This window comes from Gallus gallus, chromosome 3 (assembly GCF_016699485.2).
Source record: "Gallus gallus isolate bGalGal1 chromosome 3, bGalGal1.mat.broiler.GRCg7b, whole genome shotgun sequence".
NCBI lineage: Eukaryota > Metazoa > Chordata > Aves > Galliformes > Phasianidae > Gallus > Gallus gallus.
In genome coordinates this window covers 88,590,090-88,617,815 of record NC_052534.1, presented here as the reverse complement: position 1 = coordinate 88,617,815, position 27,726 = coordinate 88,590,090, and the positions used below count along the sequence as shown (strand labels likewise).

The 27,726-nt window shown below is 37.1% G+C and overlaps 1 long non-coding RNA gene across 4 annotated transcripts; it reads right to left on the bottom strand.

Annotated features, from left to right (window-relative positions):
• Nucleotides 1-6,328: 6,328 nt before the first annotated feature.
• LOC121110165 lies at nucleotides 6,329-26,827 on the bottom strand. 4 transcript variants are annotated; one of them, XR_005858151.1, is made up of 7 exons: nucleotides 26,749-26,827; nucleotides 25,753-25,781; nucleotides 20,823-20,942; nucleotides 19,521-19,607; nucleotides 18,878-19,017; nucleotides 18,372-18,439; nucleotides 6,329-17,864 (listed from the first exon to the last, which is right to left on the bottom strand). It is a non-coding gene; the product is annotated as an uncharacterized LOC121110165 (long non-coding RNA). The 4 variants fall into 4 exon arrangements; XR_005858149.1 differs by lacking the exon at nucleotides 19,521-19,607; XR_005858150.1 differs by lacking the exons at nucleotides 25,753-25,781; nucleotides 26,749-26,827 and adding an exon at nucleotides 21,558-21,746.
• Between the last annotated feature and the right edge of the window lie 899 nt (nucleotides 26,828-27,726).

Sequence of the window (27,726 nt, the reverse complement as noted above, 5' to 3'; positions counted from 1 at the left end):
TGCCCAGAGAGGTTGTAGATGCCCCATCCCTGGAGGTGTTCAAGGCCAGGTTGGATGGACCCTGGGCAGCCTAATCTCATAGATGGAAACCCTGACCATGGCAGGGGTTGGAACTGGATGGGCTTTAAAGTTCCTTCCAACCAAACCACTGTACGATTCCATGAAACATAGCGTAAACTGAACTGTGGTCTTTTACAACTGATTTGGCTAACCACTGCAATTTCTTCAGAAGACATTTCGAGTAGGTGAGAACTAGACATAGTTCCTGAGGGATACACTTTTTTAGTCAGATATATATTTCATTTGCCTGCTACAGAATAAGTAGATGATAGACTATTTTTTTTTTTCTTGAATTAGAATGGTAGGAGATATTTCCTAGAGAGACTCCTTAAGTTTGACAGTCTTTCAAATCGGGTTTCCATTGTGAACCAGTAGCTTCCTTTCTGAGGCAGAGAGAATTAAGTGCGTTGAAATGATTTCAGCACTTTTCAAATTTTCCTTGTCTTTTGACTTAAAATATCATAGACATACCAGATAAGGCAAGGAACATTAAACAATAGGGAAAATATTTATCCTTCTCTCTTCAGGAATACATTAATGACTGCTATGTATAATTTTTACTATTAGTTTTCCAGTCCCAGAACAGATCCATCCATTCTGTAGAGGTCATTTTATTCCTTTTGGAAGTTAGAGATGATGACTCCACAGTATTCATGTTAGAAATCAGTAGTCTCCTTATATATGACCATATCAGTGGAACTAAGCTCAGACATTCGAAAGGAAATGGCTTATTCTTTCACTTTAAGGGTCCTGATTTCTGAAAAGAAGTCATCAGCTTTGTTATATAGTTTTTCCATTTGTTCTACTAGAGTATATGTTTGGGAACTTTTAGTTTCTTCCTAGCCTTGCTTGGTTTGGGTCATTGAGCATGGAAGAGCATGTTATAAAGAAAGCTATGAGCTCAGGAAGGGAGTTTTGTGTAAAAGTAATACAGCTCTGAATTTCATTTAGTTAAGAAAAATAAATATATAATAACAAATAAACATGTCCATCAATTCTTCCCAGGAATATTTGTGTTTACAAGAATACTAAATTGAAAATACATACAAGAATAAATATTTTGAGTGTACAATAAAAAGTACTGAGTGCTGCTGCCTATTGACATTTGTTTTAAAATTCCAGTGAAGTAGAATTTAAGAAAGAACATTTAGCATTTGAAGCTGAAGTGGGAAATCAGTAATAATACATTTAGGAAATACCCTAAATATTTTTCAAGCAAATGTTTCTATCATTTTTGAAAACTTCATCATTTGTGTGAGCCCATAGCCATGTTTATATACTGTATGTAAAAAGTGACCAATCAGCTCTATCAGGAGAATATGAACTCCATAGTAGAAAATGTTTCTTTGCGATCATCTTAGCTTCCAATTCAGTCCTATAACAAACAAAACATACATTCTTATAAACAATACTATTTTGGAGTAGATACTTTTTGAAAGTTAAGATTATTGAATTAAATTCATTGTTTTAAGAAAATACTTGTCAATAAAAACAGTCTTTACACTGGTAACAACATATCCAAATTTGCTTATCCTATCATGGTGTTGGCCTGGCAAGAAAATCAGTAAATGGTTGAAGTACAAGCATTTCTGTTCGGTGTTTTTTCTAGTTTCTTCTCTGACTTCCAGTACAATACTTTTTTTTTTTTTTTTTTTTTTTTTTAGTAATGTTACTGTACAGCCTGAGAGTATCCACCATATCTTCCAGTCTCTGTATAAGAATGAGTTAGGGTTGCAGACATTTAGACAGATAGAATTAATCTGTATTCATGGTGTAGAGAAGCAAGAGCTCTCATTTTTTTAGCACTTCCTTTTCAAAACAATGGGCTAGCTTAGAGTTGTGTTCAACCATAGCTTTTCGGCTTGAAAACTCCTTGTGTGTCATGCAATGCCTGGACTGAAGTGAACAAAAGGAGTTGCAAGTGTGTCCACACTGGAAGAGACACCGCCTGGAGAGTACAGGAGCTTTTTCAGTTCAAACTTCATTCCTTTCAAGAAAAACTTCAGTCACTCATAAATTGGATGGGAGTCTTATTCAAATACTGAACTGGTGAGAGCCATAATCTGCCTCCCTCTGACAGAAAGCAGCAGAACTCTCTGTGTTTGCCAGACGTTTGTTTGGACCTTAAATCCTTAAAACAGACTCTTACATCTTCAGGAAGACAGAGGGAAGGATGTCTAAAGTTTTTGACAAATCTTACACCTAAGGGTCTTTGTGTTCCAAATGAGTAACATCCTGTCTTTCCCAGAGAAGAACAGAAAACGCTAAATTAAAGTGAATATATAATCTGGGGTACCAAGCTAATTTCAGGATAGACAGCAGTTGAGCATGGATTTGGAGACTGTAATTTTTTACTTAGTTATCCAAAGTGGGATCTAAGTGGGACTTTGGAGTACAAGCAGGACATAAATCTCTTTTTGTTAATCTGGTCTTTCTTCCTAAGAGATTGGATTGATGCTACTATACCCTATCCAACATAAATCAAGTGGTAAGCTCTTTCGGTTGTTAATGATCTGAGGGATGAAAGGCTGTTTGATGTTTCCTATTATTTATTTTTGCCTTTTTCCAAAGATCTGTCCTATATTTATCAATGTGGCACCAGAGCATCATCTTCAAGTATTTTGAATCATCCACTCTCATCAGATTTTTGTTTTGAAAATGTTCTTCACGTTGATTTGCATGCTGCTTATGGCTCCTTGAGGTGACAAATTAACACACTGATTTCTTCTGATCCAAAATGGGTTGAATAACATCCTCTAAACTGGATGTTGCCAGCTAGAGCACTGTATGTCATAATGCTGAAAGTGCTTTCTTGACCATGAGAATTGTGTAAGAAATGCTCAAGAAATGAGCAAATTTTGACATTTGCAGACTACTCAGTGTCCCCCCTGAGAATTCCATAGTCTTTGCAGAAACTGCTTGGAATAACTGACCAGTACCTTTGAAGGCATTTGATTGTCATTTCCTACAAAGCACAAATGGAGAAGTATCCATGTGTGCAGAATTACTCACTTTTGTGGATTGCTCCGAAAATGTAGGTGTTTAGATCTTAAATTTCTGATGAAGAAGTCAGGCCAACAGGAACACAGGAGCCACAGGAACAGCTGGGAGTAAATTTCAACATATATTTTAAAAAGCTGCAGGTGGGCTCAGTGAGCAGGTGTAAAAAATTATTACTGTAAGGCCAAAATGTCTGTTCTGGGAAAACAGTGAGTGTTTTGATAATAGTCTCTGTGTATGAAGGGGAAATAACAGTTCAGCGATATACTTAAGTATGTGAAAAAGTCTATTCCTAAAATTAAAAATGAGAAAGATCCAAACATACAGCACATATCATGGGTCCTAAAACCTAACTAAAGCTTAGGATATAAAATGATTAAGACAGGAAAACATGCCTGTCACGTCGCCAAATAATAATACATTAGAATATTGTTACCTGTGAAAACTTTTCTATATTAAAGTTTTTTCTGTTCTATTCTATTTTTGAATTTCTATTGCTTTTATTTTCTGGTTGTCAGCTATCCCATCAGCTATACATAAGTAGCAGTTGTTGAAATGAGTGGGACCTGCAGCAGGTAAGGTCACTGATTCTGTGTGGTCTTCTCCCTTTTTCCTTTCTGGGAAATACAATATGTAAATAAATAAAAATTTCTGGAACTAATAAAAGAAAAAATACCCCAGCCTGGTAAAATTAATAAAATATGTTTCAGTAACTCTTTTCTATGTACACGGTGCGTTTTCAGGTAACTTGACTTTCCCCATTGTAAAATGCAATGTTTTGGAATGTCTTCCAGTAGGGGTTCATTGGCTTATGAAATGAATTTGGCGACCTCAGTTAGCAGGTGTCAGGTGTGCACACAACACCGAAACGAACACTTCTGTGCTGCTGGCACCAGGATCCAGCTTTGGCCACACTCCGAAAGCAGAGGCTAATCACTAAAGCAGATGTGGACAATGCAGTATCCTGATGGGTTATGAAGGTCAGGTTTGAGGCTCATTACCAGGAAAACTCACTGCTTCTGTTTGCACTTTTAGCCTTTTCTTCAATAGAAAGGCCACTCCAGAAAATAGAATACATTCTTCAAGGCCATGCTGTTTAACCCCCAAGAGGCAGCCTTGTTAGGAAATGGGAATCTCTTAAGTAGAATTTCAGTAGCTGAATGTTTCCTTAAAAATGAAGGTTTCTGAAGGAACAACAGCATAAGAAGTGTGGATTTTGCTTGTATGCAGTGTCAGGTTTATATCAACTTGGGAATTAAATCATTTTCTTCTGAAAAAAGAAAAAAGTTGCAATTTAGAAAGGATGTTTTTCTGCACTGAGAGAATACGTATTCCAAGACCTGCAGCTATTTTTCTCTGTGCTGCAAGATGAAAAATTTTGAAACTTCCTGACAAATATTATTTAAAACATCAAACTCTCATACACCTAGGATCCTTTAAATGACTTTTATGATCCTTCCTCTTCTCTGGAATCAATGTACATAAGAAATTTGATGTTTGCTTTAGATGTTAAGAAACTTACTACTTCTTCTCTGCACTCCACAGCTTCACACAAACTGACATCTTTATTTTTGTGGTCCACTGTATTAAGAGCCTTAATTTGCACAAATTTTATCTAATCTCTCTAGGGCTGTCTAACTAATGACATGATAGTCATAATAGCGAACAACTGGCAAGTCATTTGTTGCAGAATGTGTCAGAAGAAGAAGAAACAGGAAGAATCCATATTAATGTATTTTTAGGATTACCACAACTAAGAGATGAAAATATAAAAATTTAGAGGAAGAACATCCCAGTATTGCCCCAATTTGCAAATAAAATTAACCATTAAAGGGGGAAAATAAACGGAGTATAATTGCAAGCCCCCAGAAACTGATATGTATATGTTGATACATCTCTAACAGATATACACAATGGATGAGTGAGACAAATCATTCACTGCCTTTGATATAAGTTTTTATGTCACTCTGATTGTACTTTCTTTACCATCTGAAATAACTCCATTACCTCAACCCTAGTTTTTCCCCTGTTACACAATCTCATCTGTTTTGGAAGCTGTGTTCTACCTCTTTTTACAATATCAAACAAACCAACAACAACAACAAAAACATAAATCAATATCAACAACAGTAAAAGACATGGAGAAGATTCTAGCCAGCAGATTAGTCATTTTGCTTATGTAAATTCAAAGTTCAAGTCCCTTTTATACCTACCTGCAAAGATTTGAATCCCACAGGGCAAGAGAATGGCTGAGCTATCAACCTATTATCTATTCAGTGCAGGATACATTATTAAATATTAATATGACCACATTAGATTTACTCTTTTTTGTTGCCATTTTGTCCCCTGCCATTTAGGTCTACGTAAATGTGAGAAAAATCAGCTTTCTAATGGAGACAGTGTATTTTTAACAGTAGTGTCTCAATCATGCAAACTTTGTGTGCATCCTGTCCGTGCAGAAGAGCTCATTGAAGTCCATAGGATTCTAACATTGAGGACATCCACTCATGCAGAAAAGCCTGCAGAATCCAAACCCTGAGTTTACAGACATTTTCTCATACCTCTGTCCAGTCAGTGATTAAATGTGGGTTGTAATAGCTGAAGGCTTTTAGGATTTTTCAAGTCTTATCAACAGACAGACAAATGGTACTTAAAAGCACACAATCTTAGAGTTTAAATGTTAAGTACAACAGATGCTTCTAGTAGAGCCATGTGAAGCTTTGATTATTTGTTAACTGCATTGTTTTCCACTTTATTTTCAAAAATACATATTTCTTTTTCAGATATTGTGTAAACGGATAAGTTTTGACTAACAAGGTTGTGGCAATAAAATCGACAAAAAACAGCTTTGTTTCTTGTTTTTAATTAAGAAATGGTTAAATTACATGATAATATGACTGTATTATATCAGAAGGATTATCTTGTATCCAAAACCTACATTGTGAAAAAGCAGAATGTACTTAAAGCATTTATGAAAGGTCTTTTCTTCTCTTGGAGCAAATGTCCTGTAGCTGTGCAATAGGTTCTGTCATGTACTAGGCTAGGGATGTGCTGAGCACCTCCTTCAATGAATGGAGCATGCGTCATATACTAGGCTAGGGATGTGCTGAGCCTGTCCTTCAATGAAAGGAGCATGTGTCTCACAAGACACTTCCTGCTATACAACTGCTGATTTTTGTGTTAATTCACAAGAGTACTTTGACACAGGTTTAAGATTTAGCAGAGTCAAGAAAATTTATTTTCAAGCAATGTATGTCAGCCCATTAGTTGCACTGAAATCTTGGCATCTTTGGTATATCTATGAAGTCTTGATCAAGAAAGAAGTAATAAAAAACATGCAGATATAATAAATCAACAAAGATACATCATAAAATTTTACTTGAGAAACTGAGAAACATTTAGAAATATATGAAGCTCTTCTTCAGTAAAAATGGATTTGGTACTGTAAGGTTACATTTATGTTATTTGTCTCTGCTGCTTGACAGGTCAAAAAAAGAACAATATTTTGAAAAGTACCCCAAAATTGTTTATAGATGCACAGTTTACATTGTTCTAATAATCATGTAGCTTATGACTTAAGGTGAACAGAACCCTAGAGGAAATCACTGTGTGATATATTTAAAAAACATATTTAAATGGTCTTATTTCCATATATTGACTGACCTAATTTCCTAAGGGTCTGCTAAGGCTGTTGGATTAGGCTATAAAACAACAAACAGTATGTTTAGGAACCATGTGAGGCTTATGCTCCCTGTATATGGCATATGGTTTACGACAAGCTATTATTGGACTTCATAACTCACACTAATCTTTAATAAAATAATGTATAATCCAAGATACAGTAGCAGGAAGAGCCTGAAAGAATTGAAAACAAACGTTATCTTAAACTGAAAGCCACATTTTTGCAATCTAGCTAATTCTGATAAGAGTGCCATAGTGCTGTCAAGCCTCAAAACTAGCTCTTAAAGCTTACTCTCAACCTTCCCCATTTATATCTTTGAATGCTATTATGGTATGATAACAACCTCTCTGAATGGCAACAAGATCATCTCAAGGACATTACCTCTTTTCGTAAAGATAAATTAAGTTTATATTGACCAGAATAGTATAATGACTGCATATTAGAGAGTTAACTTGATTATTAGTGTATATTAGAGTACTTTAGGCAGAAGGAATGTTATAGTAGTTGTATCAAGATTCTCCAAACATAAACCCTCTACCCTCTACTCTCCAGTTACTCCTAAATGGTAATATGTTTTACAGAGAGTCTCAGTGATCAATGAATGTGTTTTCTCACATAGCTAGATTGTGTCTTGTCTAGCACAGCATACAGTCTAAATAATTAACAGATGACAATATTAAAAACACTTAAAAATCCTTGGCCAAAATCCAATGAGTAGTGTATAAAGATCTTTTGGGGAAATAAAATATGTTATTGAAAATATCTTGGAGCATAACTTTGACCTTTTATTTTTGCTGACAAGCTTGCATACCACCCCAGTAAACTTATATTTGAAATGCTCTTTCCCCCTTTCTCCAAATTTCATTTATTACTCACGTTTTCTAGGTAGCTCTATTGTCAAAGAAAATACTTACTTCTTCCAGAGGTTTATGATTAAGAGAAGATACAGTAAAATAATCGGACCACCAACTGGAGGAGGCAAAGTAGAGATATTAATATACATAGTTAATTAGCACATCATTTAGATCATTTATAGGCTGAACTAAGGCCTTAAGTCAATTCGGTGATCTCCATTAGCTTCAAACAGTACCAGATAAAGCCCGATATGACAGATTCAAGAAACACTTAAAAGTATATCAATAAAAAGGAATGTATATGGTATTACATATTTTTTTCTGACCTCCTTCATGGACATTTGTTTTTAAAAGAAGGATAATTTCTAGTAAGACCATCCTCTGCTCTTAGCTATTTAACGACTGAACTATTGCATGCTTTTCCCTAAGTTCACACCAAAGTTGTCCTGTTTATCTCAGTTTAAGGCCCATTACATTTCCCTTTTGTACTGAATAGCATGTCTTAATATCCTGAAAAATGCTTTTCTTGGACATGTCCTTCAGATGATTCTCAGTTTTTCATACAAATAAAAATGAGCATTTAGGAAGGAACAAGAAGTCTTCAATATTAAAAATGCTTAAATTCACTAAAATATAAACCAGTATGTCTGGAAAAGATGGAGATGAATGCAGCTATGGAGTAATATGATCAATAATAAACTGAATGAAACCAAAGGAGACCATAGCATGAATTTTCTGTTTTCTGTCTGTTTTCTGCTAGAGAAAATCTCCCTCACAGCATCCTGGTGCATGGTCTGCAGTGTAAGTGCCAGCATCACTAAAACAGTTTTATTCTGGTCTGTGAACTGGGAAAGGCTATGCATCTCTGGTTAAACCTAGGATATTGAAAGCTGCTGAAAAGAAAAGTCCACTCCTGGCATTAGCAGGTGCTATTCTTATTCTAACCTTGTGCATGATGTGCAGCTGCCCATCTATTTGTTTGTTGGAAGAAATGAGTTGGATACTAATTTTACAGAGAGATGAAAAATATCTGCTTCTGCAACTGAATAGCCTTCAGTGTTGGCCTGTGTCAAAGCAGCACATCTGTGTCCTTCAAAATTAGCTACTCTTGCAAGATGCAACCATTCTATACAGTCTAATGATAAAGATGTCTTCCTCCTTTTGCAAATAACAAACAGGCATAAAAACAAATAACCTGCGATTTCCATACGAGCTAACAGGGATAAAAAGAGACAATATTTTCTAAACAACTATGCGCATAATTTTAAACACCTGTTTTCGTACTAAACAACACGAGGACAAAACTATTAAATGCAGTTTTTAGAAATGCTGTCCCTCTTTCAGGATTCCCAACCACTAAATTGAGTTATTTCTCTCAGTGTAACTGCCCATTTAATAATATGCGGCAGAGGTCTCTTTTGATGTTGAAAAGAGGAATGAAAGGATCAACTTAACCATTAGGAAGGATCAAGAATCAGGAAGTCTAAGCATTTTCATAAAGTAAATTATGTAATTTTAAAACATGCTTCATCAATTGAACAGCTTATTTTTAGTTAAGGAACTTACCTTTCAGCAATGAACTTTTTGACTACTAATGCTTTCCAGAGCTAAGGCAGTCCTTTCCAACTTACTTGAATTAGCTTTTCCTTTCTTCATTTTTAAAGGAATAATATCTTTTTTTTTTTTTCCTGGGTTAATCCCTTACCTACAGTATCGCCTTAGCCTAGTGGGATTGCACATTACCCCTTCTAATGCTGTACATGTTCATTCTTTCCCCACTGGCCCTTGCAAAGGGCATCTTTTCAGAACTCTCACTTTCTGGGTTATGCATCACTTGGTACAGCCATGTGCAGGAGTGCAGAAACAACACCTCCCTGAAGGCCACCAGCAAGCAGCAGGATACTTTCCTCCTTCTGTGAAACAGCAAAACAAGGCAGAAGCAGCACACCATGTCTGGGGATTCCTGGACTCAGTGGTATATATTTGGACGCAAAATGTAGTCACTCAGGAGTTGTAGTGCAGTCTCCCTTTCCCAGTTTACCATGGTGCTTTTAGGCATGATGGAAATGTACTTCACATTTCCATCATTTTTGAAGCCCATGTTGATACGAGTCTTCATCCTCTACAAAATGATTTTAAAATACCATGTCTGTTGCTTTGAAAATCTCTACAAATATTACGTGTGACTTTTTTACACTAAGAATTGAATGAATTGAATGTGCCTGGTTGTGAGAACCAGTCTGCTAGAATAATGTATTCATGCATAACAAACTACCTAACTGAGCTTACAAAGAACAATCTCTTCCTTAAGAGAGTACTAAAAATTATGTTCAACTTTGTTTTGTGCCATTACAGAGCAAGACTACATGTATGATTTATAACCTTTTATATCCAGCTTATTAGAAATTTAGTAGCACCAAGGAATACATTTCAACATCAACCTAGATTTTCACTTAATTTTAATTTAGAGTCTGATCAAACACTGTAGGCCAGATATCTTCATCCTTTGAGCAGTACTACCCCTTGACATGTAAAATCTCTGCAAAACGCAATCTCTGAAAACATAGAACTCCCTGAATTCCCCCCTTGCCCCAGCCCTTCCTCCTTCCCATTCCACTGAAGAAGCAAGTGGTTTGGTCCCTAAGTTTCTGGTCACAGAGGGCCACTGGAGGCATACCAGAACCTCTACGGAGGCACTGAGCCTTTCCTCTCTGTAATTCTCCTCTTGTAAGCTCTGCAGCACTGCTGTAAGCCTAATGACATGCATGGGTTCCATACCTTCTGCTTTTTTTCAAAAGTAGGTATAAGAGAATACACTTCAGTAACATAGGTGAATATTCAGCTTTATTGTTATGTGCCTGCTCCAGAAAAGTAGTACGTGAGTAAGCACTTTGCATTTTCCCAGGTACTTTGGTTTAAATTTTGCAAATCACTTGCTCTTGTGCAGTAGCATTCATTTTGATTGTCAGCATTTTTTTAACGTTTTGCCATTGGATCAATGTAAGTAAATTTCACTAAATTCTCTGTAAGACTAAAAGCAGGAGTTAGATGAAATTCACACATTTGTTTAAAGTATTTTGAAACATCTGCTGAATTGCAGTCAAACTCTGAACTTGGTCCCAGTAGGCTGGGAGAATCAGGGCAAGTTTTCTTTCTGAAAAGATGAGATATTTTCCTAGTAGTGTTTAAAACAAAAAAGAAAAAGTTACTTTCCTTGAGTTTTTTAGGAGTTTGAATACTGTGTAAAAAGAATAACTAAAAATGAGAACAAAGTAATATTCATGGCAGTAGTGAAATAGCAGACTTGTTTAATGTACATCACGTAAGTGTGGAATAATGCAATGTGGAATAATGAAGTAACCTCCCAGTGTGAACAGTGGAAGCCCCTTCGATTTGAGTTACTTTAATGTAGATTGTTCAAATAAATTGAAAATGTAGTGGGGAAATGACTCTTCATTAACAATGAGATGGACAAGATGTCCTAATATTAACTGAATCATAAGAAATCATTGTTACAATAGCAGTAATAAGCTGATACTGCATTCTAGAGGCATGTACAAAGGAGTGCGTATACAAAATCAGAATAAGCCTTCACCTCCAGTGGGCATGAAAAATGAAGCAAAGTTACAGAAAACCGAGGGAAGATATCTCAGAAGTTCAGTGAATGCATGTTGCCAAGGCTAAGAATTTATCCTACCCTTTAGGACACAAACCAATGGAAACTATCAGTTGAAATATAAAAGAATTTTAATACTAATAAGTCCTGTTTATTCTACTAAAATAAAATCTCTTAGTTTTTAATTCATGCTGCTGTATTTTAGAAGTGTTACCCAGATGAGATGCACCAGCAATTTGCCACATATCAAAAGGGGTACTAAGTGTTACTAAGATTTTAGACTATATTCAGATTGTAATTCAGTGATTCTACCTGTTCTAAGTGAAATCAAATGTAAAATTTCCTCAACTTTAACAAGATAAGATTAAGCCTGTATTTCTCTTTCATCCATCTTGCTTGCATATACCTAAAATCTGGCTCTATCTCATAGCAGTACGACAAAGACCAAACAAATCTCTACATATTTTTGATTTAGTTAAGGAAAGAAATATTAACTAGTATGATTATCCTTAATTCAGAAAGAAAATATTAGCTCAAAAAAGAATGAGGATCAATTTCTCAACAATAACCATCAGGCATACTGCAGCTACTTCATATTTCAAGTAGAATTGCTTTTATATTTTTTTATTTTTTTATTAGCTTTGTGATTGGCATGACCTTCAATTAATCAGATCAGACATCATACATTACTCACAGGCAATTTACAAACTGAATTGGCAGTTGATCCTCTCAAAGAAAGTCCATTCCAGATTATAAAAATAAGCTCAACTAAGAGTGGTTTTTCAATGATACAGCTCATACTTGCCCTCATTTGAAGAACTCTGTTATAATAGTCTGTCTTTAATACTCTGTGAGAGTACTTGGCTCCTAACTGTGATAAATCTTCCTATAATCACTCCTTTTAACAAGATCAAACAGCTTAGTACATCCAAAATGCTTAATTCCTTCAGGTTGATTGCATTTATCATCAAAGAATATAAAGTATATTGCATGACATTTGGAAAATAGCTTTAATTGCCCTTTTATGCATAATCGAAGTCATAGAACCCAGAGTGAACAGGAATAAGTCCTACTGTTACCAATGAAAAAAACTCAGTGTTTAGAGTTTGAACCAGATGTCCTCCAGATAACTACTCAACCCTAATTTATTCTATGATTCTATGTTTAGCAACTGCAAATATAAGAATTACATGCCAGAGAAGGTGTCAGCCAATTCCTCTATTACAGAAAAGAATATGAATGAAAATTTAAGCATTGCTTTTCATGAAAGAGCAGCAGTGTTAGTCAAACCTAGGGTCAGACCTAATACAGTTTTAATGAAGTGTAATAGGGTAGGGAAGAAAAGAGTGAGAGGAAAAGCATCCTCTAGAAGTGCTGTAGAAGAAAGCCCTACAAATTGGTAAGGAAAGCTAGGAAGAAAATGGAAATCCTAAGTTTGATGAGTTAGATTTGGAATTCTGATAAATAAGATATCCTTATGAAAACATCAGAGAAAATATAAAAGAAGAATTTGGAGACACTGAAAATTCTGTGAAAGACATTAAACAAACTGAGGGAAAGCAGCACAAACTCTAGTAAGTGATTAAGGTTGAGAATGTAGCAGTCAAGCTCATATCAAGTTTTCTGCAAAGAAAAATACAATTCAGGCCACCATATGTAGAGCTAATGCTAAGGTGGAATATGTGATCGTACAAAAGAGGAAAGCAGTGGCTATTTAAGTGGAACTATGGCCTTGGTAAGTAAGCTGAATAAACAGAGACTTGTATTGTGGTGTGAAATGTTCTTGCAACTCAGAGTGGCATCCTGAGAAGTAGAAGGCCCTGAATCAGCTGCACACTGAACCAAACACTGGATCCATATGGTACTGACAGACTAGGGTATGGCGGAATTTAATCCTTTTTTCATCTTTACTGAGGTTTCTACTTTAGTTTGGTTACAGCTGACCAGAAGTGTCATTTGAGAGGGAGAGTATGTTATGCAGTGGGTAATTATTCATAAATTTAAATCAAGTATAGCAAGTAACTCAAGCAGAAGAGGAATGCAAAGTTTAGATAAATCAATATTTCTTGTTCTCAAAAAAAAAATTCTCTTGACAAAAATTTCTACAGGCCACCAGACTGCAAGATGTCAAAGAAAACATTTATAGTAATTATTTTTACATTTGTTTTGCTTATTCCCCTAAAATAAGTATTTTTATATTGTGCTAACCAGGAGCTTAACAGTGCTCAATCTCTCCAGCCACATTCTATTATAAAAGCTATTTTTTATCAGGTTCTTTCAACATCCATTTGCAGTCTCAGAGTTGCTGCTCTGTGTAGAGACCTTGTAACTTCCATGAGACCGCCATGGGAGATGGAGAAGCAGATGACAGAAATATCTCTTTGCCACTTCACTACAACCAACCTGCCAAACACTCATCAGATCATAGAGTCTGTCTGAGCAACAGCCCAGAGTGCCAGCGGACAGCATGTGTGGCTGACTCGCTATCTGTAAACACATGCCAACTGGCACTGACTGGGAATTTTTCAACAAACTGATGTTGATAGAAAACACTGATTTCTCAAAACTGTAATATGACAGTGGGAATGTACATGCTGCAGGATAATCAGTAGCAATATAGAAGGATTCTCCTCTGAAATGCCAACGTCCTACTCTGAATAAACTTGCAAAGATCAAAATCTGTTTTTCTGCATTGAGTGTATGGAGACCGTAGGAAAACCGGTCAGCAAGGTTATGTATCTAACCTTGGGATATGTGAACACCTATCCCCTGCTCAATTTTTTCATCCCAATGAATTCTCACTGAAAGGAAAAACTGTTCATAATCTCCTCCATAAAAATGAAATATCAAAAGTTATCAATGAAACTTCAGCACACCAGGTGTCTTACAAGGTCGATAGCAAATGTTTGAAATGAAATAGGCCTATGTGGAATTAAGAACTGAGATCTTTGTGTTTTATGATTCATTGCTTGAGATGTTTATTGGATCTTCCTTAAGAAATGAGCAGAAAATACATTTTTCACCACATAAATGTTTTGAGAAATAAACGTTTTCCTGCACTCTTTCAGGATAAACCTAGTATCTGACAAATATGAAAAAATATTAGAGCAAGACCTTGAAGATTGAATTCATACCACGTTTTGGATTTGGGAATTTCAGTCCAAACCTCTGGTTTTCTGGATTTTTGAATTATTTATACAAAATGAAATATATCCCTGAAAGATATTCAGAGGTCCATAATCTTACAACAGTCAACAGACTATTTTACAAGTCAGAGAATTTACCTCAGAAGCAGTAAACTTAGTCTCTGGGGTGAATTAAATAGAACAAGGAATATACATATTTGTAATTGCTGCTGAAGTAATCCAGTTCTCTCCCTACTGGTATTTTCCTAATAAGTAAAATTTCTTCTATTTTCCTACATCTGACAATTTTTTATCCTCAGATAAGTTCAGGATATTTAGTTCAAACAATAATTTGAAAAATGAGCCTCTTCTATCAAAAACAAACATATACAATTGACAAATCCCCAGTATTTGGGGGGTCTCAACTGCTACAGAAATCTTCTTAAATTCCTCCTTACTTTTACCAATAAACTGAATCCCCAGACAGTTCTCTGCCCAGAGCTCAACATCCAGATTGTCTGAATTTGCTGTAAATATAATCTCACACCAAAAATAGGATATTTGCTTCACTTAGAGCAGAAAGGACACCCTATCCATTTTCCTACTCCCTTGCACTTGTATATTGTTAGAGCAGATGGTAGAAATTTGCTTTAGCAGTTAATCTCTCCAGTTTGGGTGTCTGTAGGCAGACAAATACCTTACATTTTGCTTTGAGATTTGGTGGAAAGTAAATTAAAAATATGAAAACAATTCTCATTGAAATTCATACATTTCTTTTTTGAAAGTTCCTTGGATGATTCTCATTCTTTCTATGGCTGTAATCTTTCCTCTGAATACCTGGAATTTAATCTGGGCTTTGTCAGGTTATAGCTGTTTATAGTTCATCTTGGTCTTTACTTTAACAAAATCTCTTTCTTTCTTTTTTTTTTTCCCCACCACTACCAGTCTTGATCTATTCATAAGAAAGAAGCAGGAAGTTCATTTTACCATATCTACTGTGAAAATTTCTTCCATCAGTTTGATTTCAGTACTGCTCTCTCTATAAAACCCTACTTGAATCAATATTTCCTAAACTTGGGGCAACAGGATTATATACAGCATTAATAATTAGTATGATATTTTTACAGTATGGTATTATCAGTCTTCTAGTGTACCAGCAATAGTTTTTAGTTTTTAGTGACACCCATTGTTCATTAGAAAATGACCTTTTTTTCTGCATGCATCATCAATGAAAATACTATGCAAAATCATTTGTAAGATCAGTTATTCACGATTAAATAAACTTTCAAGCATGATATTTCAAACTTTTACTCAATCCACTGTTGCCTGTCCTTTGGCTAGCTCTTTGCCTAGTTTCAGTTCTTTTAATAAACCTTATCTTCCTCAACACCTTCAGTTTAAATTCTCTTGTAGTGATAAAACATCTATTTTGAAGTCCAGACAGGAAAAACTGATGAAATTTCTTCACTGTTAAAATAAATTATCTTGACAAAGAAAACATAAGGTTGGGAAATATCTGCCTCCATAGAATTCTACCCAAACTGCTATACGTATATATACATATATAAAGCTTACTTTATACTGGTCATCACTTGCTTAGACAACTTCTTCCTTTTTACTTCAACATGTTTTTTATTTCCACAATCTATAGACTTGAAAGATTTATTTGAATGCATGAAATGAGAACTATAATTTCACATCCAATTTCTTCCTGCATTTGAACTTGAAGACATTTTATCTTGATGTAAGTCATACTTTCATCTCAAACTTTAATCCAATATTGGTCCACTCAATTTAGTAGTGTTCTGCAAATTTGCTAAGAAGGTATTCTATGTCATCATCTAGTTTACTGACAAAGATATTAAACAATAATGATTTTAGTTTTAACAGCCAGGATATTCCATGTGTTACTGGCCAACAACTGAATTTCAAGTCAATGATTTCAAGCTGGGCAGTGCAGTCAGTTTGGAAGGGACTTACAAAAATTATCTAGTCCAACTGTCTCATCTCTTCAGGGATAACAAAAAGTTAATAAAAATATTTTAAATACTATTATTTAAATTAAAAATTTAAATTAAAAGTACTCTTGAAGGTATTAACCAAATTGTTCTTGAACACTGAGAACCACAGGACATCAACCACATTTTAGGAAGCCTGTTCCAGTATTTCACCACCTTCATGGTAAAGAGATTTTTCCTAATTCCCAGTCTGCCCCTATTCATATGTATTTAATAATAAAATATATGTATTTTTTTTAACTCTACATCTTGTAGAAGCTTCAGAGGATGAATAAAAAGAGATATGGATGATCTGACTGAATGTACTTCTGAGAATAATGCAACCTGACTGAAACCCAGTGTAACAGAGAAGAGTTACACTGAATCTAGAAACTAGAAGATAGGGCTTCTGTGAGTGAAGGTGACAAAATGCCTTGAACTGCATGCTGAATCCACACAGCCTAATGACAGATCAACTCTCATTTTCAAAACCTTAAAGAAAAGGTTGATTTTTCTTTTTTTTTTAGAGACTGAACTAGTACTGGATATAAAGCTAGGCATTTCGAGAAATGTTTCCATCACAGTGACAAGCATGTCCATGTTTTGGAACAAGGAAATTGGAAATTGAGCCTCAGTTATGAATATGAAATAAAGATCACTTCAAAGGTTCAACTGGCAGGTATAAAACCAATGCCAGGATTGCTAAATAGGCCTGCAGAGGTAAAGAAGATGGAAAATAAGGCAAAAGCAGCTCAGATTGGGGACAATTGGGTAGATCATTGTAATTAAGCCACCTGGCTTTCCATCGGACATACTACTGAGGCTACTGCTAAATATCCTCATTATTTACATCTTAAATTTAAGTTAAATATTTTGTCTATTTAATCCTCTCATGAAATACTGATGATTTTTTTGTTATTCTTGTTGTTCTTGTTGTTCCTGAATGTTTTATCATGGTGTTTGAAAGACGATAACTGAGGCTGACTTGAGTGAGAGGACTTTGCCCTGGCTTCTCTTGATGTTGTTGGGGAATGGCAGCTCACACAGCCCCTGAACTCTGACCAACAGGGAAATTGGGAGAACAGGGAGAACAGAATCCATTCACCAATGATTTTTACCAGTTTGACTCTGCTTTAAGACTCATTGCAAAGTTTCAGAAAAAGTGTCCCCTCAGAATAAGGAAAGGAACAGGGTTGAAAAGGAACAGGGTTGGTTTTAATTGGTTGTTGCTGTTGTTTGTCTTAAAAATTACAATCAGACTGTGGTATCACGCTGTCAGTGATCTCAGACAGTTCCAGAAGGAGCTCATCCACACCCTTTTCAGCGTCCACATCATTTTCTCCTTCCAGTTCTCCTGTGATTTCCATCAATAACTTCTGAAGGTCATCATCTTCAGAGACGAGTGCTTTCCCCGCCTCTGTGCAGCTCAGCTGCTGCGTCTTATCTGCTTCTTGTGAGGAATGGGCTGTTGAGTTTGAGACCTCTGACTGTGCCACAGAGTATGCCTGTGTTCCTGGAAGCAGTTCCAGACTTGGGAGAACAAGGAAGAGAATAATCAGTACATTACATTTCTAACTGGAGTTGCACTTTCAGCATACCATCTCTGAGATCAGTAGTTAACCCCTCCTGCACCTCACACTCACATAGGGATGGCAATTCAGTTAACCTGAGGCTGCCTTTATAGTGCAAGATACCAGCACTATATTAGTGGGAATTTATCTGTACAGATAGAGTGGTTTGAGTCTAGAAAACAGGGGTCAGGTTTTGTAGCAGAGACACATTGGCACCCTCGTTACTTTGACTGTAAATATGTCAAGAAGTCATCCTCTGCAAAAACCTGTTTACTGACTGAGTTATTTTTACCCATGACATACTCAGCAGAGATTTTGAGTAAGCAATTTAAATTATTTCAGATGACCACTTCCTTTGTTGGATTATGCCATGATACATCTCAAACACCCCATTTTTCCCCTGATGTGAAAGATCTTATGTCTAATGGAAAAAGGGCATTGATGAAGAACAAGTTGTGGTCATCACCTGCTTGGAAGTTTTATGACTTCAGTGCTGACCAAGGTGTATTCAGGTGGGACTGAAGCAAGAATCACCTAGGAAGAAACAAGGCAGTGTGTATAAAGCACAGGTAAAAGGTTCCTAAGTAACTTCCTTTCCCAGAGAAGTTGTGGATGCCCCATCCCTGGAGGTATTCAAGTCCAGGCTGGATGGGTTTCCAGGCAGTTGGATCTCGTGGCTGGCAACTCTGCCCACAGCAGGACAGGTGGAACACTAGATGATCTTTGAGGACTACTCCTCCCTTCCCTCAGCACTACTGAGCCTAAACCCAAATACAGAACCATGGTGCTCCTGAAGGAAGCATTCTCTTGAAGGTTACAAGTGACCTTGGGTGCTTTTAACAGTGCAGCATCAATGGACAAAATCCTTCACACCGCAGAGCAATCTCAGAATCTTCTTCAGTAGTCTCTCAAATTTCTTCAAGAGCAATGTAAACCTTCCATATCTACTACTGCTTTTGCCACTGTTCTTACCATAGGTAGTTTTCTAGCTGGGGGCTCATCTGTGTCCTTAGCAGCAGATGGATGAATCTCTGCTGCTTTTCTTTTCCGTCTCTGCTTTGTGGGGAAGGTGGTTTTCGAATCAATAGGCCTCACAGCCACCTTGCATCCATCTAGAGTAAGAGGAAGAGAGAGCTGATACAGTCTTGCTGTGCCTCAAGAGAAATCCACATTCTCTTATCACTCCCACAACCCTTCCGCAAAGTTAAATACATTTTAACTTTAACCAGAGGAATTACATTGCCGTGTCCAAGATTATCAGCAACCTTTTCCACAGTCATCTCTGTCTACCAACAACACATACAAAGGAACCAAGAAGCCCAATAGCTACACTCAGTAATAATCCAGGGCAAGGAAAACTCTGACACAGAACAATCCCAAGTGACAGCATTACTTTTCTGAGACACTGTAACAAGCTCCTTGTGCTCAGCCTTAACTCTTTTCTTGCACACCAGTTGCTTTGCGTTTCCCTTCTTCTCCTCAGATCGCTTGCATTTTTGTCCAGCCAGGCCATGGGAGGAAGACCATGCAGAGAATGGTCCCAGGAAAGAACAATTAGAAAATCTAAGTAGAAAGACAGTGGCATCAAACCCAGATGCCTGTTTAGTATCCGTACCTCTCTTTGGTGCCTTCTCAACCTCTGTCTGGTTCCCCAGACTTTCTGCAAGGCCGCTCTTCAGAGGAAGGCCGCTTGTGTCAGCTTCTGACAGAAAGAAAACAAATAATTGAAGAGCATCTCTTTGGAGGAAGGTTTCAGCACGGTCAACCACAAACTTCAAATTTTCGAGCATAGTTTCTTACATTTGCCTTTCTGCTGCTCACATGTTGTGCCATTTCTACAGTTGACACAGACCTGCAATGCATCTTTCTGTCTCCAGAAAAAAAACACCACTATTCTAACAGCCAAAACATAAACTAATATTTCACTTATCATGACTCTTCCCTGCACTCTCCAGTGAATGGTTACTTGACATCCTGCACCCACTCAGAAGTAATATTCAAGATTAAGTCTTTCATGCTTCATGCCATCAGAAACTCACTTTTGCTTGGTGGTAGGGTCAGTCCATTCCCACCGCATTCCTTCAAGTGAAGAAAAGAGCAGTGGGCTTTCTGACAGCCTCGTGGCTGATTCTCCTAATAGCAGAGAATCTCACTGCTCTTCTTTTGAAGAGAGAAAGAAAGGGTAGGTCATGGAGATAGGCATACGAGGTTTGCAAAGAGATGCAGCATTCCAGGTCATGCCAGAGATAGGACTGTCACAGAGTTGAAACATCACTTATCACTAAAGGAAACATCTGGGAGCATATTCACAACATCTGCATAAGCTGTAACCACTCGGCATATTTTGCTTCCTCATCCTTCAGGTAGAGGAGACAGGCGCTTTTAGTTCAGGGGGTTAAACCAATACATCTACAAAATGCTACCATTACTCAGGAGAAAGAGTGCCTTCAAATGCCGTGGTTAAGTCCATCTGAAATTATTGGGCAGAGACTTAGCTCTTTACCATCATTCCTTGCCCTACCCTTCACTACTTCAAGAAGCCAGAACAAAGTTGTCTGAAGAAATCCAGGACAGAGAAGGCCTGATAGACCACAGCCAAGCCCTGCTGGCAGGAAGTCAGTGCCCGCTCTTTCCTACCACCCTGCTCCAGCAGGTTGAGAAGTCTGAGCAATGCTGTCTTTTTGCATCTGGGGAGAAAATGCCTTTGGCACCTAGCGCAAACATCTCTCACTAAGATATACCTAAGACATTGAATTCTCTTCCCCCTACATACTTCCTGTCCCCTATAGAAACAGAAACCAGTAAGATTTTCACAGCAAATGTATCTAGCCTGCAGAAGTGCATTCAGCCCACCTACAGCAATGAAAAGTGGTTTTGTGGACTAAGTTGGAGAACACATCTTTAGGCAAACACTCACATCAATTCTCATGTGTCTGAATTTGCAGTTGCTCCTGAAACAGCAACCCTCCATCCACAGTCAGCAGATCCATTTACACCCCAGAGCCGCTTCACAGTGGCAGAAGGGACAGCTGTCCTCCTGCAAACAAAAGTAAACCACTCAAAAATAAGAGTACAGCCTGAAACATGTCCATGCTATTAGCCCAGGCTATTAGCAGCGAGCACAGAATCCCACTGGTTATGAAGGTAACACATCACCAGTAGGTCTCCCCCTGCTCCGCTCCTTTCTCTTAAAAATGAGGAAAAGGAAGAAAATTCAGGCAAAAGAAACCCAACCATAGCTTAGTACAGGTAGAGTAGAAATAGAAGTAGCAGTCGTCTCCTTGCTGAGTCATAGGGAAAGAGCGAAGTTCCTCTTGGACAGGAACCCTACAGAAAGTATCAACAAGGGAAGAATAATGAGGAATAAGCATTTTCCCATCTTTCTTTTTACTCAGTTTAGACTCTTGAGGAGGGCAACATCTTGGAAGCAGCTGCTTGCAAGAACTGTGCCAACTCTAGATCCAACTTGCATCTAACTGCCACGACTTGTTCCAGCAAGTATTGTTTCTCCATCTCATCAACAGTTATATACCTTGAAGCAGACATTTTGTGTTCCTGTCGTGAAAAAGACTCCATCATCTACTCTTGCTGCAGCTGCAATGGATGCACTGGTACGACTCACATGTTTGACAAACCTACAGTTGTGGCTTACCCAGGCACAGCTGCAGTCGTTCCTCCTTCCAGCTAACACACCAGCCCAATGGCTGAGCAACACCATCAGCGAAAGCGGGCAGCACCTGTCAGCCACCACCACTATCACTGCCAGCCAGGATGAGGGCTGATGCAGTGTGTCCACACTCCTGTGCAGCACTAATGGCTGTAGTATTCACTGGTGGCAACCACAGCCAGTGCTTGTGATGTCACCATGCTTGTGATGTCACCAGGTATTCTGTGTTCCCAGCTGAGCACCTGGCTCTCCACCATGACTTCAGCAGGGTTTTGTGTAACACATGGGCAGCCTGGTCTAGCATTAGATATGGAGGTTGGCAGCCCTGCCTGTGGCAGGGAGATTGGAGCTTGATGATCCTTGAGGTCCCTTCCAACCCAAGACATTCTACAATTCTATGATCATCTGATTACTGGGTTCTGTACTGCTGTTCCTTGCTTGAATGAGCTGCCTACTTTAGCTTCTTCATTCATTTGTAAAGAAAAACAGAAAATAAATAAATAAATATATCAGTCTCTAATATATGTATTTTCCCTATAATTTGAGCCCATTTCATCCTGTCCCTTTCTCCACATTTTAATAAAAAATTCTGTACATTATAATAGAAGCAGAAATGTGGTTTTTTTCAGACTGGATTTTCACAAGACTTTGAGTCTCACTTTTTTTCATAAGCTCTTTCTCTTTCTCCTTCTAACCTTTTAATTTCATTCCTTTATTCAATTACAGACTTTAATTCTGGGTTCATTCTTGTCCTTACAGGGTTGCATTTGCCTTTTTTATCTGCTGTCTCTTTTCTATTCTCCCTGTAGGCCAAGCATTCTTTTTTAAGCATTGATTACTGTAAGTAAGCTGTAATTGAACCCGAAATAGATAATGAGAATTGTAGCTGCCACTGTGTGATTTAAGACTCCCTAAATCAGAATGGTAAGAGATAAGAAGGGAGATAGCAACTGCAGAAGCAAAAATAACCACTGGAGTAAGGGGAGACATTGTTGGGATCAAGCACAAAACTGGCAAAATTTCACAGGGAATAAGAACAGATAAATTGTGAATACCTGGAATAAGGAGACATTAAATGACCTCCAGGTTCCTAGGACTACTGGGATGTCTGATGAAAAGTTAATTAACTTTTCTTAATGAAGATTTCTTAATGAAGCTACACATCTCTGATTAATTTCACATAGCTATGCAGGTCTTCAGTAAAAATGGTCTTGATACACTGACTGTCCTTACCTCGGCAGCAAACTGCTCTGGTGCCCAGAGCCCAGGCTACTCACTGTGAGCATGGCCTGCCTGTGCAAGGATGAATGTGAAGTTGTGGAAGTTGCTAGGTTACTGCAATTCCCACAGCCCTAACAACGATACTAGAAGGGGATCCATAGGTCACACTCTTGTTTCAGACCAACTGACTTCCAAATATGTTTCCAATTCTATTATGAGTAAAGTGTGAAAAGATGAATTACTATTTCTCCACATAATATTGATATTTTAAAATATTCTCCACATAAAATTGATATTTTAAAATTATGTATAAAAGACGTACCCCATAATGAAAGAAAGGGGTCTTTCAGGGGCCTAGTTACTCTGAAGTAACTCTTCCACTGTAGCAGGGTTTAGTAATATGGTGTTCTGCTATTTGTACCTACAAACAGTAATAGAAATCACCCTAGATGAGAGAGAGGAATCCACAAAAAAGACTGTGATATGACTTCAGCCTAATGAGACTGGATCTTGGTGTTTTTGTGCACTTTAAAAAACTCTAGGTAAAAACATGCTGTGAAATCTGTATATGTTTCCTCTTTGGAACTCCTTAAAGAAGTAGGGCTCAGTTATTTGTGAATACAGTTTTGATTCTAGACACTTCAATCATAAAGGAAAAGGTAGTAATTTACAGGTTAATCCCATTTGCATGAACCAAACATGGTTAAAACATGTCTTTACAGTCTTATTATTATTATTTAGAGAGTCTCCTCTCTAAACAAGGAGACTGTGTATCTGCAAATTAAATAGTGTCAGGGCTCAGGCAAGGGTCCTGAAGCTGAATTCCTTATACTATTATACAGGTTGAGCACTCCTTGGAATACTTGCCGCTTGTACAGCTAACACACTGCCAATGACCACTCCCAGGGAGCAGGTTGGATCACACCACCCTGGAGGATGGAATAGTTTGATAGCTGGGTAAAGATTGCCAGAGGATGGGCATTGACAGTGCTGAGTTTACACACACATACAAAAATGCCTATTGTCTATTGTCTACATACGTTTCGGATGAGATGCTCAGATTTCCTTTTTAAAAAAAGCAACAACATTTAGGAAAGGAGTCTGCCAGCAAATGTATGGAAAGCCTGCAGTGGGTTCTTATCCTTCATTTTTTTTAGGGGAAAATTGTGTAAGAATAAGAGTTATATTGTATTTAACTGCCTTCAGGACTATGACAGGTTGTGTGAAAGTGCTGGATGTATAAAACGATAAAGCATGGGCATGGAATTTTAAGAAATTAGGGGGTTGAAATGGAAAAAATGTTCTGAATCTGTGGATCTGTGTAATGAAAACCACACTGAGATGTCCATGTGTTTAATTATATTATTTATTCAACATTTGACACTCCATAGCGTAGAATCACTGTGATAAGTACAGAAATGTTTCTCCACAAAAACACCTCAGGCTCATGTGTGATGAGCATTTTTCCACCATGCAGAAATGCTCCCAGTCAACTGCTCTGTACTTCTTCCTTGCCTCACCTCTAGTAGTTCCACCATCCTTCAATTTCAGCAGTCTGACAGCGCTCAAGGAAAAAGCATCGCATTTATAAGGTATAACAAGTTGAGTTTGAACAGTGCAAATATTATCTACAGTCTGATGTCTGAGCTCATGTACTGAGTATGTCAGTAGACCACAAAAATTTTAGTTTGCAAATTGCTGATAATAAGGTTTCTTTCCTATAACACCGTCAAAAATAGCGGCAAGTTTTCAACCGTCTATTTAGAGACAGAAAGGAAGGCTGTGGGAAGAGTCTCTTGTCAAATATTCCAGAGATCACATAGAAAAGGCATGATCTGGAACCACAGATTTCCTTGAAAAATACAAGGGGGCTTATATTAATAAAATTGTATTTGTTGTTGACAGAGAACATGGAAACAACACATGAAACTAGATTTTTTTTTTTTTTTTTCCTGGAGCTGGAATTTAGATTGAGGGTTGTTTTGGTTCTTTAATAGCAAACCACTACAAATAACAGTTAGTAGTAAACTACAGCTGTTAGACTGAAGTTCAAGTGTCACTTAGGTAGCTTCTTAGCTTACCATTATAACAGTAATATGATGTCTAGCAAACAATAACTAAAGTGAATTCAGTAAGAGACAATGTAATGATTTCTTTACTGATGTTTTTGTGAAAGCACTTGAATCACAAATGCTCAGCAGCTACAGAGATCTCCCACATTCAGTACTTCAAATTTCTCATTCATTTCCCTAAACTAATACTGCAAATTAAATTTTAGATATTCTTTTCTACAATTTTCTAAAAAATATTTCTTCCCACACCACATCAATAACTATGCCTTTAAACTTCTTACATGACAAAGCAGAGACACCCTTTCTGGAGATGCTTTGCATTTTTTTGTTTGTTTGTTTTTGTTGTGCAATAGTTACACTTAATCAGGTATTGGAGTGCCCCATACCATTGTTGATCTGCTTCTTCCTTTGAGATGGAGGTGACTGTATTTATTTTGGTCTTTCAAAACGATGATGTACAATTCCTAAGAAATTATTTAAACAATTGTTTAATATGTCTGCAACAATATGTCCAAGGAGAGGAGAAAAAAGAAAGAAAAAACGAAACAGCAGAAAAAGAACGAGGAATTAAACACAATGGAATAAGGAAAAGAAAAATGAAGAAAAGGGAAGAAAAAAGGCTATGAAAAGGAAAGAAATGAAAAAGGAGAAAGAGGGAACCAGAATTTATTTATTTTGATCAAGAGATCAGAACTGTACACAATCTACTACTTTTTGTAAAATTTGTATGCATCTAGAGGAAAATGGTTATTGACAGACAGAAGAAGCAAATGACAGCCATGGTCTCATTCATTTATCTGCCCAAATAATATGGCACTAATCTGTCATAATAGAGAAGAGACTGAGATAAAACACACAAAATAAATAAATAAATAAATTAGACTTACTGTAATTTTTGTCCAAAGATGGCTATTGCCTGAAGGAAAGGCCCAATTACTAAATGCCAGATGTAACTCAGAAAAACAAACAAACAAACAAAAAACACATCTGTAGCATGGGAAAATATGTAGGAAATCCACTCAAAGATAAAAATGCCAGATGATAAGGCATTTCAAAATTGAATTAATATTACAACATATGGTTAAGCTTTAAAAAATATTGAACGTGTTTTGAGCAACCTAAGTAGGTTTTTTCAGAGGTAACTTTGCCACCTAAATTAAAAGTATAAAGTGTTATTTTACTTAACATAAAAAGACCAAAGAAAATATATTTACTTAAGTAAAACATGAGCAGTATCCATCTACTTACTTGCTGTGCTTTGACAAAACCTAGAAATATTAAGAATCTATCTAATTAGTTCTATCTAATGTGCAGTAGGGACTTTTCTGATGATGTCTCTGTTAGGAAAGAAGGAAACCCACAAGCTTCATTTTTTTTCTGTTACACCTGGAGTTCTCACCAAAAAAATATTTGAAATAAACAGGAATCATCTTATCAGGATCCCATTTTGAATAATTAAATTTAATCTAGCATGATACTAGACCAAGTATACATTCAAAGCCATAGGACTCTTAAATATAGTTCACAGGCAATGCTTTGCCTGTATGTAACATCATCATCTATTAAAGAGTTTCATAATGCCTGGAGCTATCTCATAGTCTTTTTTTTTTAGGGGGGGGGGGTGGGGGGGGGGGCCGTAAATCTGTGCATAGTGTTTAAGAAACCACAGTAACACTTTCTCTCTCCCATGGCGTAATGAAGTTTTCAATACAGCGTACTTGGCAGTAACTGGCTGTTCAGTTTTAGTTACTAAAGTTAACACTGCATACTTTTATCAAACAGAAAAGAAAACTAATCCATATCACAAGCATTAAGAAAAGTCTGTCTTCTGGAAAATTAAGAATATTTCTCCTGTGGTTTGAAGAAAAGAAATTATAACATACCTTCCTCCTGCTCTCACATTCAGTTCATCCATCCTTCAAAGGTTTCCTGCTTAAAAGAAAAATAAGCTCCCTCAGTTTCCAGCATGTGCTTTTCCTTTCAACAGAGTTCATATACTGCTGCTTTAAAATTAACTCTCACCTTGTGGCAAATGGAAACCAATGAAGCAATCAGAGTCCAATAACTGCAGTGGAATATGTTTCAACAGCTTTACATTAGGAACAGAAAAACAGTAATTAAAGTGTAGAAAATCTACTTATGGAAACCACAGAAACAGAAGAAAAAACCTCTTATAGTCATTCTGCCTTTCCTTTGCCTAAAATATGTGGCTCACAGTGTAAATAAAATAGATCGATTTAGGACCCTGGGTTCTGGTGAAGATCACTGGTGATTATTCTAAGTCTCTCAGCTATTTCTGGGAATCCCAACCCTGAGAAAGATCTATAGTTAAACTCATTGTTTTGTTTTGTTTTGTTTTGTTTTGTTTTGTTTTGTTTTGTTTGTTTTCCACTGTGTATAGCAGACATGTATATTCATAATTGACTGAGGGTTCGCTCCCTACATCCTACATTCATGTGAGTATTTCTACACACTTCTAGAATCATAGAACCATTTAATCTGGAATGGAGCTTTAAAGATCATCTTGTCTAACCCCCTTCAAGTAACAAGGACACCTGAAGCTAGATCAGGCTGCTCAGAGCCCCGTGCAGCCTCACCTTGGGTGTCTGCAGGGATGGAGCACCACCACCTCTCTGGGCAACCTGTTCCAGTGCCTCACCACAAAAAGAAAAAGTCCTTTTTCCACTTCAAGAATTGCTGTAGAAATGACTTTTTAAATAAAAACATATAAATATTAGGCACTGATCTTAGGCACTGGAATGGGAGGTGGAGGAGTCACCCAGGGAGGTGGTGGAGTCACCGACCTTGGTCAAGGAACGTTTGGATGTTGTGTTGAGGGACATGGTTTAATGATAAGTATT